Source organism: Durio zibethinus, chromosome 15 (genome assembly GCF_047325235.1).
Source record: "Durio zibethinus cultivar Kanyao isolate XHJ-2024 chromosome 15, ASM4732523v1, whole genome shotgun sequence".
Classification (NCBI taxonomy): domain Eukaryota; kingdom Viridiplantae; phylum Streptophyta; class Magnoliopsida; order Malvales; family Malvaceae; genus Durio; species Durio zibethinus.
The window spans coordinates 13,348,504-13,362,440 of record NC_143176.1 but is presented as its reverse complement, the minus strand read 5'-3'; positions in this window follow the sequence as shown (position 1 = coordinate 13,362,440).

The following is a 13,937-nucleotide window of genomic DNA, read 5'->3' as shown; positions in this document are numbered from 1 at the left end:
TTGCTTTAGTTATATCCATTGATCAATCCATGAGACATTCATGTAAATGAGGCATTGAATGTATATGATGATTCTTGCTCAATCTTACTTTGCTTGAGGACAAGCAAAAGCTTAAGTTTGGTGGTTTGATTGCACTAAAATTTTAGTACTTTCATGCTCATTTTTAGTGCAAGTTTTCTTATATTTTGGCTTCTTCTTTGCAAATTGTGGCAAAAATAGTCCTAAATGCACATTTTTCTCATGTGTAGGTAAAAGTGGAGAAAATGAGGAATTTTGGTCAAATTGGAGACATTTTGGAGGATTTTTTTGTGCAAAATTATAAAAATGGCCTAAACTAGTGTGCTTAAGACACATTGCCTATTGAAGGAGTTTTCTTAATCTTTGTTTCTATGATTTTTTAGCATTATTTTTGGACTAATGATTTTAATGAGAAATTTTTTCACTAAATATTTGAATTTTTTGCAGCAACAATGGAGAGTTTGAAGTATGCAATTGGCAGAAAAATGCAAAGGACTAGTGGTGTAGAATGAAGCTACATTGCTATAATGACATTCACTTGCATTTGGTGCCACACTTTGGTCATTCAATAGAGGCTTTAAGGAGTAGCTGACATGTTATTTTGGAGAGCTTCTATTGGCCATAATTAGGACTTTTTGGCATGGCAACAATGCATGAAGAGAAGCTTGCAAGCCAATGAAGAGTTTTAAAGCCAAACAGCCATGCACCCAGAGATGAAGCAAAGAGGAAAGAAGTATTTGGAAGACATCTTATTGTAGATATTTTTGAGAGATTTTTTTGGCTCAATTCATCATTGTCCTACCTATAAATAGGCAGAGAGCCAGCCATTTTAAGAGGACTTTAGCTTAGGATTTAAATTTTATGTTCTTTAAATTTCTGCACTTTACTTCCTTGCATTTTCTTACTTGCCAAACAATTTTAATTTCAGTTTTTTGCAATGATTTTTGTTATAATTTTCACTTTCCTAATGTATTTTTCAATGTTCTTTGTGATTTTAGCAATGAAATTTACAAATTTTATCGATTTTGCAGCTCAAATCTTCAAGTTTTCTAATTAATCTCAATTTTGTTTTTGCATTTTGGCATTTTGGCATTTGACCTAGTTACAGTGTTTTATTCAAAACACAATCATTTCATATTTTTTTTGCTCCAATTTTTTTTCACAGTTTCCTAGCTCATTAGGTATAACATAGTAAAAACTTAGCTTCAAATTCTCACCACAGCATTCCAAATCAAACTTGGAAATTCCAGTTGGATGCAAGTGACAATGCAGTTTTAGACTTGAGCAACCAGTTTGGCATGGATCTCCTCTCCTCTAGGCATTTTGTTTATTTCTTTTAATTCTTGCACTCTTAGATTTACTTGTTACCATGCTTATTTTCATTTTTTTTTCTATTTAATTCATGAATTTGTTGGCTGTTTGGATGAATTTTGTTGACAAAATTTTGTTTTCCACTGTTTTGAGAGGATCTAGATTTACTACTTCATTGAGCTTGTTTTTCTTATTTTTGATGTAATTTTCTTGCTTGTAGAAGTAGTAAACTTGTTAATGAAGGGTTCCTTAACTCTATTTAAGTTTATTTTCCTTATAGGATGCTAGATCTAATTTGTTTTCTTTTCAACTCAATGAGTTAAGGTTTGAAATTTCAATTTCTACTTTGGTTTTTCTTAGTCTTTGCATTTTCTTGCACTTTTTGTTCTTCAATTTAGTTTTCCTTTTAATTCATTAGTTTTTTTTTCAAAATTCCAGTTCATATTCATTTGTTTTAGCTTCAATTAGATCTAGAATTTTCAAACCAGGTTTAATTACATGTTAGTTAGTCTGTAGTTGCATATTTATTATTATTATTATTATTTACATTGTGAAATTTCTTTTTAATTTTTTATTTTCAAATTTATTTGTCATGTTGCTCTTTGATAGATCTTCAACTTTCCATCTTGTCTTCAATTGATCATGTTCCATTTTTGGCATAAAACAGTAGCTTTAATTCAATTTTGTGCATCTTGCAAATTAGTTACAATTTTGATACTTTCTTTGAAATTTTGCAACTTTTGATTTTCCTTTGCATTTGAAATATGTTTTCAATCTAGTTCTTTATGTGATTTTGCATTTTTAAGTTCTAGTTCAATTACCTTTTTGCCATTTGGATTTCATTTAGCATTGAAGTCATGGTTTTGTTAGAATTTAGTTTTGAACTTTTTGATTTTGCAATGTATTTTGTATTTTTCATTTTTCTCATTTACTTAGCTTTCTAATTTTGATGTTTTATCTAATTTTATTTTTGTAGTAGTTAGTTTTCATGTTCATTTGTTGATTTTGCCAACTATAAAAGGGTAGGGTGATAATTGGTACTTAGGTTAAGAATTTCTTTACCTAATCTCTGTGGGATGATATCTTAACCTAAAAGTCAATAATATTACATATATGGTCTGTGCACTTGCAGTTAGACCTAATCAATTATCACCATATTATGGCAAAAAAATAGACTTAGACTTGAGGACAAGTTTTTTTTTTTCAACTAGGGGAGATGGACACCGGAGTGGTCCCACCAATAAATTGATGTCCAAAAGCAAAGGAAAGTCTATCCCTTACTTTAATTTGTTGAGTAAATAAACTCTCCACATTGGCTGGATTAGAGAATTATTTCACATTAGCAGAATTAATAGAAATTGATTTCACATTGCCTAGATTAATGTGAATTTGCTATGTTCACATTGGCTGAGTTAATGTTGATTAAGAGATTGGTAAATTGGTTGTGATTCCTTAAATTTAGAGTGCAATTCCCATGTTTAAGGAAATTGACTTCATTTCCCTGATTCAAGAGGCATATTTCAACATTCATGCAATTTGATGAAAATTCCTTAATTTCAAGCTCACAATAATTTGAAGATTTTCCTATACTTGAGGGATGTTTCAATTTATCCTATTTATTTTTAGCCTTGGTTAGTTCTTAGGCAGACATTGAAAGTTATTCTTCTACTTTTGTAGTTTTTCATGTTGTATTCTAAACTCTGTATCTCTTTGGTAGATTTCTTTAGAGTGGTTAGTTTTATTTACTTTTGTATCCTATTGGTATATGCCATTCAAATCAAATCATTTTTGGTGAAAAGCATTATCATATTGTGATACTTTGATATTTGACATCTAATAAAGGTCTTGATTGTTTTATCATTGAGCTTCAATACATATATTTTATTATTGATGCTTACATGGTAAAGTGCTTGAAATATAAACAAAAGCCTTGTAAGGGGATTACAATGAGATTGTAAAATGAGATCATCATTAGTTAAAAGCTATATGTTCCTAAATAGTTCCTAGTCAATACTTTATCAATAAGAAGACATTGACAAAAGCTGTTAAGACTAACACATGGTTATGCTTTTGCTTATGAAGCGAGCAACTACTTTCATAGGTTGAAGTTTGGGTAAACTTGAGTGAACATGTGGGTGCTTGTTGCAAGAACAAGTTCACTAAACATGACTTAAGATAAGAATGCTATATAGTAGTTCATATAGTGTCTATAGCTACATTCTTATGTGATGGTTGTATATGTAATCCTTTGACTTGAGATTACTTATGATCATATATGATGAGTGTTATACTTTGACTTTACTTACGGTTCTAACCAAGAATGCTCTAATCGAGTATAGTTGGGTATAACATCAAGCATATAAAGATCCATGAAGTAATCAAGATGGGATTCATCACTTTGCGTCATCAAAAAAGTATTTTGCATTTTAATCACTTTATTCTTACTTCAAACTTGTTTTTACTTTGATTTAGGTACTGTATTTTACATTTTATAGCATTCATTTACCTATTGTTATTGTTCATTTGGTCATTTACTTAGTATTACATTTTTCATGCTTTATTCAATTTTATTTTTATAGATAATTAGATTCCATGCTTATATTTTAGATTTAATTTTAGAAGGATAAGATGATAATAGATACTCAGCCTAGGAATTTCTTTACCTAATCTTTGTGGGATGATATTTTGACCAAAAGGTTATTATTATTACTTGTATGGCTCATTCACTTGCAGATTTGCCCAACCAAGTTTGTTGGCACCATTGCTAGGGATTAAAAGTTAAGAGTCTTAGGCTGATATCGTTTTCAGCCATGCTCTTCTATATATTGGTTCACCTCTTTACTTTACATAGCTTAGGATAGTTACTTAGTTTACATAGCCTTAGTGTAGGTAGTTTAGACTTAGCTGTTATATTTGTGTTTAGGATTTATTTTCCTTTTTCATGTGGGAGTATAATTCTTATGAGGTAATTGAGCACCATGTGACCATGCTAGACCTTATTATTTTGATGACTACCTAGGACTATAGCCTAGAGAGGAAGACCAAGCCAAAAGAGAGTCGACCTTTAACGATTTATCCAAAAAATTAGACTCTCTAGAAAATCAACTAGAGGTTATTAAAGTTAGGTATGATCTTAAGCTTACTCTTGTCCATAACTTTCCAAGCCCATATGACAATGGTAAAATGCATGGTGGAGATTACTTTAGTGCTAGGTGTCCATATGACCAATAATTCTAACCTTACTCGAACATCTATACTACTTACACTTTGAGGGTTATCCTAAGAACATGTGGGACATTACTTTGGGACATTCTTTTAGCTCACCACCTTAGTACACTCTAACTTATCCTACTAAGCATTCATTTCCACAATACCCACCACCACCTCAATATTCTCCACCATTTCTACAAGTCCCTCCAGTGCCGTATCATGTTCCACCATAACAACACTTTTCTTCATCACAATACCATTCCTCTTCACATCACTTTCCATTCACACCATATTCAACATCACCTCCCACATAAGAAAAGACACCATCCCTGGAAGAGATGTTCATTGAAAAACTTCAAATTCAAGAAAAATTTTTTCAAGACCAAAAGGCATTCATGAGGACTCTTAGGCAATCTCATCAAAATGTACATGCCTTAAATACTTACCTTTTAGATCTTATGCCTAGGACTATGGAGTCAAAACCTTGTTGGGAAGCGAAGAAAGAGCATATATTAAGAGATCATTTAAAGAGAAGAGATCCGATGTAGATGGATGATGATGAAGACCCTATTGTGGTGAATTTGCCAAAAGTTGTGAAAGTTGTGGAGGAAAATATAATAGAGGGAGAGAACATGTTTATGGCCAAGAAAGTTAATGATGATGGATCATTTAAGGGAGTTGAGATAGAAAAAAACATTCAAGAAGAAGTTGAGCTTGATATTCCACTCATGCCATTTCTTTAATTCATTAAAGATCAATTACCCGATTGTTTGGAGATGCATAGGTGGATATATATGTTGATAAGGCAAGCTTATTACCTAAATCACTTAAGCCTTTAGACACATTTCTTCTTGAATCTAGTATTAAGCTTAACGATGAGAAAGAACTCATTAGTAAAGAACTTACATGTCTAGTAGCTTATTTATTTATGCTCTTATGCTCGAAGCTATAGACACCTTATTCTTAGAACTTTCTTTAAATAGACTATCCATGGAGAAGAAAGTGAATGATGTGAATTTTGGAAAGGATGGTTAAATTCCTTACTTTGAATTTCATGAAGCTTTTAGCATTGGTCTTAATTAAGAAGAATTTGGACCTCATAGTTCACCCATGCTATTTCTTCAGTTGTTTGAGATTCCATTATATGATGATTTGAAAATGCATGTAGTTGGAATCTCACTTTTTTGATATCTTTAATAAGCCTAGTAAAAGGTATGATGATACAACAGAGGAAATTTTGAATGAAATGTCAAAAGTTGATAATGTAGAGGGTTTGGATGATAATAATATAGAAAGATTCTCCAGTTGCTTAGAAATTTCCCTAACTTTTGATTTTCAACTTGATACCTTTAACTTCTCATCCTTTATGCTTGCTAAACCTATACCATCTATGGAAGAATTTTTCATCTTAGAGCCTAAACCCATATTCCCCATGATGGTACCCATAACATTAGTAATGAAGTCAATGACAATCTGTATTTGATTACATTGCAATTTACTTAGATTATTTATAAAGGTCAAACATAAATCTACCCTTAAGCACTAGGGTCACTTAAAGTTGTCATTACATATTTGGTGCCAAAGAAGAAAATGAAATTGGTAAATTCAACAACTAAGAGTGGTGTGATTCTCTAACACTAACGAAAGTCAAGCTTTTGACTTTAAATAAAGTGCTTTTTGGGAAGCAACCCAAGCCTTACATTTCGTGTTTTGTTCATTTGCTTATTTTGTTATTTTAATGTTTTGCTTATCTTACATATTGATGTAGTTTCTTTATGTAGTTGATCCAACATCCTAGATGAGTTCCAAGGTAGGATGATTGATTGCACTAAAATTTTAGCATTTTTTTTACTTATTTTTAGTGTAATTTCTCTTTATTTTTATCTTGATCCTTGAGAATTTTGGCAAAAACACTCTTAAATGCACATTTGTCTCATGTGAAGGTGAGAACAAAGAAAATGAGGAATTTTGGACAATTTGTACTTAATTTAGAGAATTTATGATGGTAAAAGCTAGCAAAGGCCATAAATAGTGAATTGTACTTGTAGACATCCAATTTGGTCCAAGCCCAGATCAATTGGGCTTGGTCCAAATGGGTAAGTCTATATATATATATATATATATTTTTTTTTTTTCTCTTCATTTTATTTTTATTTTTTTTGTATTTTACATTTTCATTTTATTTCTATTTTATTTTTATTTTTATTATTATTTTTTATGTATATATATATTTTTTCTTTTCTTTTATTATTATTACTTTTTTATCTTGATTATTTATGTATCTATTAATATGTATATATTTTTATTATTATTATTATTATTTTTTCTACTTTTTTTTCTGTTAATATTTTTGTATTATCTGTTATTTAATTTTAATTTATCTGTTAATTTCTCTAATTTATCTGATTTATTTTCGTTTGATTTTTTCTTTTATTTTTTTGATTTATCGGGCTGGAAATTGGATTGGGATTCAATCAGAAGAGTCCATGTTGGATTCGATGATTGAATCTCGATCTAAAGAGAAATTGGGATTGATCAAAAATTCTTCTAATCAATCCCTATAAAAGGGACCCTTTAGAACAGAACAGAACACAGAGAACAGAAAAACAGTGAGCAAAAGCTACTGATTGAGAGAAAAAGGGCGGATAGAAAATTATAGAAGGCTAAGAAAAGGTTTAGAAGTATTCTAGGAATTAGCAAAAATTTTTTGAAGATTTTTAGATATTTTTTTCTGGGAATTTTTGGAAAATTTCAGATTTCGATTGAATTTTTCGATCAAAATTTCGGTCAAGTTTGAAGTTTCCAGCCAGCTGCCCAGTTTTCGGTGTAAGATCCCAGAAACCGATAAACTTTTCGATGAACTTTTGACGAAAAACCCAGATTCCGATGAAAAATTCCAGAATCCAGTGAATATTCAACCGGAGTTCTTCGGCCTTTTTAGAGAGAAGTGAAAGGAAAAAGGAAGAAGAGAGAGAGGGGAGAAGGTTTCTGTCAAAAACTAGAGGGAAGAGCCTTATATACTCTCCAAAAACGACGTCATTTTTGCTTTAAGTGACCCAGAGGATCCGCGCGTTTTGCCGAGATCCAACCCGACTGGAGCGTCAACCCACTTTCTGACTTGTGTGTGTCTTCCCCCCTCCGAGCCGATAGTCGAGCCGAGCCGAGGTCCCAAGCTGCTTCTCCGAGCCGTTTCTCTTCCTTGAGCCGAGCCGAGCCGTACTCCGAGCCGCTCTAGGTTTTTTTTTTTGAATTTATTTATTTATTTATTTTATTTATTAGATTAGGTTTATTTAATATTCTTTTTATCTTTATTTTATTTTTATTTTTGTTTTACTTTTCTTTTTTTTATTTTGTTTTATTATTCTATTTTCTTTAAATGAAAATAAAAAAAAAATATTTTTGGGGAAAAGTTGAAAGTATCAATTTTCCTTAAAAATAAATTTTCAAAAAAGATTTTTTGGGAAAGGTTGAAAGTATCAATTTTCCTTGAAAATCAAAGTTTCCAAAGAACATTTTTGGGGAAAAGTTGAAAGTATCAATTTTCCTTAAAAATAAATTTTCAAAAAAAGGTTTTTGAGGAAAACTTGAAAGTATCAATTTCCTTGAAAATCAAAGTTTCAAAAAAACATTTTTTGGAAAAAGTTGAAAGTATCAATTTTCCTTAAAAATAAAATTTCAAAAAAAATATTTTTGAGGAAAAGTTGAAAGTATCAATTTTTCTTAAAAATAAATTTTCAAAAAAGGTTTTTTGAGGAAAAGTTGAAAGTATCAGTTTTCCTTGAAAATCAAAGTTTTAAAAAAACATTTTTTGGGAAAAGATGAAAGTATCAATTTTCCTTAAAAATAAAATTTCAAAAAAATATTTTTGAGAAAAAGTTGAAAGTATCAATTTTCCTTAAAAATAAATTTTCAAAAAAATCAATTTTTGAGGAAAAGTTGAAAGTATCAATTTTTCTTGAAAAAAAAGTTTCCAAAAAATATTTTTGGGGAAAAGTTGAAAGTATCAATTTTCCTTCAAAATAAATTTTCAAAAAAATAAACTTTTGAGGAAAAGTTGAAAGTATCAATTTTCCTCGAAATTAAAGTTTCAAAAGAATATTTTTTTGGAAAAAGTTGAAAGTATCAATTTTTTTGCACAAAAATAATCATTCTTTCCTTCTTTTTATTTTGATTTTGATTTTGATTTTTCTTTAAATAATCCAACGATGGAGCCTCTGCAAGTTAAACAGTAGTTTTTCTTGCATACTCTTGAGGTGAGGGGATTTTCTCAATTTTCTGCTAAAAGTATTAGAGTCAATTGAGAATGATTTCCAATAGTTAATTACTTGGTAAAATTTTAAGGCTCATTGGATAACACAAATTTAAACTGGTACCATCTTTTGATGGGCGTTGTGAGGGTGCTATAACCTTCCTCACACGTAACCGAACTCCCGAACCTTGTTCTGGTTAGTAGACCTGAACCTATTCTTTTAGGGACCCGTAAACTTAGGTGTTCCCTGAAAGGACAGATTCCTTAGGTGACCAATCACACCTAGATAAAAAAGATTGGTGGCGAGTCCCTTAAGTTAATGTCTAACGATAGATTCTCGGATCTAGATGTTATGACAGCTTGGCGACTTCGCTGGGGACTTTGAGAGTCAGGCTAGCAAATAATTTGTGTTATCCAAAAGCCTAATAAAATTGAACCTGTTTGTATATATGTGTTATTATTCATTCATATTTACCTTGTTAATTATGTCATTCATATGCATGTGCATAACATGAGCTCTATACCCGAGCTCCGTCCCTCTAGGAAGGAGTAAAGTACCTATTGCTTTTGTGAGGTCTATTGCCTTCGCAGTGGCTAGCGAAATACTCCCACTCAAATTGAACCTTTTTTGCTTGTAGCCTGTAATGGGTGAGGATTAGGGTGCCTTACTAGTTTGTGATGGACAAGGATGTAAGGAACAATTTGAGGACCTTTAGACTTTGACCTTAAAACCACATATAGTGAACCTTAAGGGTGCCTAAACCTAGGATAGAGCCCTTTCTACCCAATGATAGATATACCTTGAAATTAAAACACAAAAAGGTTATTTATGTTAATCATTTTAATTGTTTAACTTTGTGTATCATTTTCATTATCATATGTAACATTATGCATCAGCATCACTTTCATTTCATCCATGAAACTAACTATGTTGTTTGTCTGATTGTATGCATCTACATTATTTTCATGATCATGTTTTAACATAATCATTTGCATTCATTTCATACTAGATTTCATTCAGGAAAATGTACATTTCATTCGTGTATCAAAGCATCATACATAAAGCATAGCATAGCATTTCTAATCATAAGTATGGTACTCAAGGTTCAAGGATAGCTCCATCTAACGAGAACCCTACCCATCGATACAACACAAGATCTAGAGCAAGACAAATGGAGCAGGAAAATTCTCATAGATTTGAAAAGATAAAAAAAGCATAGGAGAAGATTGAAAGTGAGCTGAGCAAGATTCTGGAGGCTCTTAATAATATGAATAAAGGAAAAGGAGTTGAAGAAAACGCAAGCCAACAAGTTCCCCCATTGAAAGAAGTGGCTGACCCTTTATATCCTCCAGGTTTTATCCTACCTCAAGCCCAGTCTGCTCAAGAGGTTCCGCCACAACACTTCGCATATCAACATATCCTGGAATGCCATCAGTTTCCAACCCGGGGCAATATAATAGCTATGTAAATCCTATCTTCACTGAAAAGACAGCAGAACCAATTCTTGATCTAGATGATTTAAAAGAGAATGAGAAAGAAAAGATAAAAGTGAAAACTCAAGAAAGCTCCAAGATTAGTATGCTAGAGCAAAGGCTACGGGTTGTGGAAGGATTTAGTTTTTATGGGTCAGTTGATGCTGCTGGACTCTGCCTAGTCCCTGATGTGGTCATTCCTCATAAGTTCAAAGTACCAAAATTTGAAAAATATGATGGTACGAAGTGCCCCAAAACTCACATCACCATGTATTGCTGAAAGATGGCAACTCATGCTCATGATGAAAAACTTTTAATGCATGTCTTTCAGGATAGCCTTACTGGCTCTACGGCCAGATGGTATGTTCAGCTATACAAAACCCACATTCGCTCTTGGAGCAATATGGCACATGACTTCATCAGTCAATATCGACATATTATCGATTTGGCCCCTGTTCGTTTGTCTTTACAGAATCTAGGGAAAAAGGCAAACGAGTCTTTTAAAGAGTATGCCTAGAGGTGGAGGGATGTTGCCTCTCAAGTACAACCTCTTTTGACTGAGAAAGAAACTACAGTGTTATTTGTCAGCACTTTAAAGTCTCTTTATTATGAAAAGATGATAGGGAATGCAACAAAGAATTTCGCTGACATGGTAATCTCTTGAGAAATTATTAAAAGTGCCATAAAAAAGGGCAAGTTAAAAGGAGGAGAAACCAAGAAGGCATCAGAAAAGAAAGAAGCTCAAGCTCAAGCTGTGAGCTTTGATAGACAACAATTTAGGGGTTATCAACCCTATCTACCCCAAGGTTACTCTCTATACTATCCTGCTGTGAATAATGCCTCATCCTACCTATACCAGCTAGCTCTGCAACCACCTTATTCATCCACATACCGATCAATTTTTAGCCCTCAAGATCTTACATATAGCCTTAACATTCAAGCTTCTGCAAGAACCCAAATTCGCCCTATTAACCCAGCAAATGGTTCACAAGAACAACGGACTACTCGAGAAAAACCTGTATTTGATCCAATCCCTATGACTTATACAGAGTTATATCGAGAATTCTATAATAGCCATTTGATTGCCCTCAGCCATGTGGAGCCACTTAAACCACCCTATCCAAAGTGGTATGATCCTATAGCCCGCTGCGACTACCATTATGGAATTACTGGCCATTCTACTGAAAATTGTACTGCTTTAAAGCATAAGGTGCAACGGTTGATCAATAATGGAATGGTAAGTTTTGATAAAGGAAAAGCAACAACACCTAATGTTAGCGTTCTGAGTGAAAGTCAAGAACAGAAAGGATCTGGAGAGTCACAAAAAATTAAGAGGCAAGATGTCAATAGAGATTCTTCACCTCATCATATAGGGGGATAATTTTTAAGAATGGAGATAAGGCTGGTTGAAGGTTTTTTTTTGTCATTTTAAGATTTCTTTTCGAGTAATGTTAGATTTTTTTTTTGTAATATGACTTCACTGGTTATCATCTTAATAAAGGCAAGTTAATGCATTTCATTACATTTTTCTCTTTCACTTGACCACTACTCCATGCTCTGTTACCTTTCATAACTTTATACTCCCATTCTTAAATTTCAGATGATGAATATTTAGACAATGATAATAATAATTTTGAGATTTAATTTTGAGAACTCATTCACATTAATATGAGGAGATGATTTGAGCAAAAAAAAAAAAGGTAAGCCACTACTAGAGGTGAAAGAGATATGTCTTGAAGATATGTAATCTTTTATACAGGAATATGAGCTTTGTTCAATAGATGATGTTCAAGAAAAGTATTCACAATTGAGATGAAAAATGGCCATCTTTCTTTTACCATTCAAAAAACCATTTATTGCTACCCTTTTGAGCCTATTATGATTTTTTTTCGGAGGAACCCCAACCAAGGATCACCCTCTACACTAGGGGGCAATTTTTGAAAAAATCACGAAAGGTCTCAAAAATTTTAAAAAAAAAAGAAAAAATAAATGCCACACATGACTTGAGGCAAAATAATGAGAATCCTTTGTGTGAGGAAAAAAAAAGTAATGAAACGATGTGGGGCAAAATGCCAAATTGTATTAAATGATCCTTTGGTTTTGAACCTTTTTAATACATGTTTTGAGCCTATTATATCCATTTTTTTATGACCCTTCACTTTGGCCTACATTATAACCTTGAAAAGTCCATTTGGATCAAGTGTGAATACTCAACTTGAAGGATCATATGTTGAGCGAAGGTATATTCATGATGAAGCAATGGAATCATGCTACATTGCTCTAAAGTTTGATGTATGAAAGATATTAACAATGGATGAAAAATGAGAAAAAAGAAAACAAAGATAATGAAAAAAAAAAAGAAAAAAAAAAGAATGAATGAATGAAAAAATGAGAAAATGAAAAAAAAGAGAAAACCTGAAAGGGTGATTTTGGTAAAGAAAGATCCAGGTCAAATGGTTCACATGAATGGAAGATCAAAGATATTTGAAGATCCCTCAAAGATTGGGGTAAAGTTCGCCAAGCTCAAGATAACTTCAACAGTAAATGGAATGAGTTTTTGAAAAAGAATCCTAGATTAATGTTGAGAATTGTTTGAATATTCGTCATTTGGACATACCATTCATCCCAATGACATGTATCCAATTTATTTCCTTTCCCATTTGTTTTGTACCAAAATAGATCTTCACTGATTATCTTTACCATAATTCACCTTGTGTTTTTTTTATTGTTACACCCCTGAATGAATTGAGAAAATGCTTGATTGCATTGTATTTGTTAAGATTTGAAATGATAATGAATGAACGAATATGTGTTTAAAAGAATCTTGCATTCATTTGAAAAGAAATCTAAGATGATGGTGGTAACAAAATGAAGAAATGGTAGAAACCTAAAAGAGATGATTTGGAAAGATATATGATGTGATCAAATGAAGAATATAATGGGGTAAATCTTGAAAAGTGGTATAACCAAGTGATGAGTACAAGGATGAATTGGTCGATATGACTTGCAAGTTATGATTGAATGATGAGAACAATCAGTGGACAAAGTTTGTTTTGGAATGGTTAATGCTGAGACACCTATGAGTAATGACCCAGTGATGGTGGATGAAACTTGTTTTGAAATTTGTTAGTGCTGAGAAATTCATTGAATAATGGTCAAGTGATGATCGATTGATGAAGCTTATTCCAAAGTATTGAGAAACTGAACAAGGAAAAATGTGAGTGGAAAAGACAATTAAGAGCTACACTGGTTTGATCTTAAAAGAGCAGTGTAATTGGATCTTTGAAGAACCAAAAGGCTTGATGCCCAAGGAAAAAGCTTGAGAAACTTGAGTACCATACATTGAATAGGAATTAATTGGCCAACATTTGCATAGCATGCATTGAAATTCATATGCATTGCATAGCATACACTACTTTTAGGAAAATATAGTGTATAAATTCAAGAAGCAGGTGTGTTCCAAGATCCCACATAAAGAAGACAAATATGAAGATATTTTTCAATGTTGAGAAGAAACTTGTCAGGTAAGTTCCTAATCCTTGAAATAGGATGTCTTTTGGTATCAGGATTGATTTGTAAGACCTTTGGGCATAATCTCCTGAAATTTTTTCAAACATAACTTTCAACTCCTTTAGACATGATTGTTAAAGAGCAATTTATTTTCCCAAAGTCGTGG